Raw genomic sequence first — 2,148 nt, forward strand, 5'->3', positions numbered from 1 at the left:
CCATCCCTCCTTCCCCCTTAGCTCCCACCCCTCCTTCCCCCTGCAGCCTGTAAGACATTCCTTGGAACCAGTCTCCTGTGCTTGGGTGGTCACTTCAGAAAGCCCCCTTCAGTCCCCAGAATCAGAATCACCCTCATTTTAATAGGAACGAAGGAAGGACAAACGAAAGCGGCAGAGAAAGATACAGGGGGTCAGCTATAAGCAGGCGTCAAGGAGGCTGGCGCCCCTGGAACCAGGGGCCATGCTTCTGTCTCCTTTCTCCTTTTTTTCATCCCATCAGGTCCAGGGCTTTCATGTCTCAAAGGACATTAATGCAAATTTTTATAATTTCCCTCTTCATCTAAAAGAGACTCTGGCTCAGTTGTCTAAGAGGCACTGATGAAGCTGACGTGAAAAATCCCATAATTGGTTGCCAATATCCAATTACTCCCGGATAATATGAAAGTGATGGCGATGCAAGCCAAAAGGGCCCAGCCTGGGAACAGCCAATCAAATGGACGCTTGGCACAGCCCCGGTTCATGGGATTCATGGTCACAAACAAGGGACAGGATACGACTTGGGGAGGCATGGGGAAGTCCCACCTTCAGAGAAGCATCTCCAGAGCTGTTTTTCCTCAGGCAGAGCTTTTCCTTGGGCTGGAAGATGATTTAGTGTCAACCAGAATCCCTAGGTAAACAGGCCAGTCACAGGCTGGGAGAGTGACTAGTGCAGACCATGTCGCACTCAGCAGGCCCTGCCACCAGCAAGCCAGGACATCATCCTCTGGGTTTCCTGCCTTCCTCTTTTATGTAACGGGCCTGTCAGGGATGGTGAGAGGCTGGAAGGAAATAACTCCATTAAAGATAAGTCTTCAGGCTGAAGTGTAGCAATGGAAAGACAACCAAGGCATGCTGCCTCTGATGAGCCCTCGAGAGGAACAGACAAGAGCCGGAGCCTGGCAGGATGGCCCCTAAGAAAGAACAGGAGATTTCAGTTGGATGCTACTGCATTAATACTTATGAAAATAGTGGTCGCACAAGACTAGAAGCCATCAATCCCAGACTCAGGACAGTCATGAGCTGGAGGCCAGCCTAGGTACATAGAGATATCCTGTTTCAAACAACATCAGCAGTAATAAAACATCTATTGAGATAACTGTTGAGAAATAGACACCCACACCAGCCCCCAAAGACTGTCTGGTTTCAGAACCTGCTTATGAAGGCAGTGGTCACTCTGGTCCCAAGGCTGACAGTGAGATGCCCACCTCCAGGCTCAGGGGTGAGGTCAGGGGCAGAGCAAAGAGGATGAGCCCTCTGCTGTTCTGCACTGTATCATGTCTACAAATAAATGAGGTAATTCAGTTTCCAGGACACGTAACCTTTTCACTTGGCATAAATTGTGATCACCCAAATAAATACAGGAAAATCACATTAAAAACATATATATATGAAGCTCATTCATTCAAGACATTTTTCCAACTCTGAAAAATACCTGTGTCTTACCAAGAGTAGGAAAAAAAAACCTCAATTCAGGACTTCATGCATCTAGGTACATCCCTGTCAGCTGCAGACTAGGTTCCTGTGATTCTTAATAGCCCAAATGACCTCACAGTTGCCCCTTAGAAAGGTCAAAGGTCAAAGAACACCTCCCCCCATTCTGAATTGGCAGGGAGTGAGTGAGATGTATGACCAGGCCACCATGCAGTGCCAGGAATGTCTGAGCAATAATCAATTGCAAATTATGTCTTATCAAGTTAAGAGTCAAATGGAAAGGAGGCTGTGGCTGAATATTTTTATCAAAGCCATTTGATGAGAATGGAGATTACCTTAAGGCGTTAAGAGAGAAGTTTGGAGAGGATCCTCTAGGACCACAGCCTTCGGGGCAGGATTTGCAACCAGTTCTGTCATACAGAAGAGCCAAGGGTTGGGAGGAGATGGCTCAGAGGTAGAGCATTTACCTGGCAGTTGGCAAGACCCAAGTTCCATCCCCAGAATTACAAACTAAAGGAGCAAGACTGGGGGAGGCAGAGGCCCAGGGTTGTGGCCTCCAGGGGGTCTTCCCCAAGGGCAAGGGGATTACAGTCTCTCTCTGCTCACACTAAGTTCCAGCCAGGGTTCTATTCTCTTGGGGTCTGATTGACAGGGATGAGTAAGCCTCGTACCCCTGAG

General features: G+C 48.2%; 1 long non-coding RNA gene across 1 annotated transcript in view; it reads right to left on the bottom strand.

The window, feature by feature from the left end:
- The window catches only part of LOC116100472, a 4,484-nt gene extending 2,933 nt beyond the window's left edge, over positions 1 to 1,551 (bottom strand). The window contains exons 1-2 of the long non-coding RNA XR_004122594.1: positions 1,483 to 1,551; positions 583 to 950 (exon numbers count right to left, since the gene is read on the bottom strand). This is a non-coding gene — a long non-coding RNA (uncharacterized LOC116100472). The remainder of the gene's footprint in view (positions 1 to 582; positions 951 to 1,482) is intronic.
- Positions 1,552 to 2,148: the final 597 nt, after the last annotated feature.

Source organism: Mastomys coucha, unplaced genomic scaffold (assembly GCF_008632895.1).
Source record: "Mastomys coucha isolate ucsf_1 unplaced genomic scaffold, UCSF_Mcou_1 pScaffold21, whole genome shotgun sequence".
NCBI lineage: Eukaryota > Metazoa > Chordata > Mammalia > Rodentia > Muridae > Mastomys > Mastomys coucha.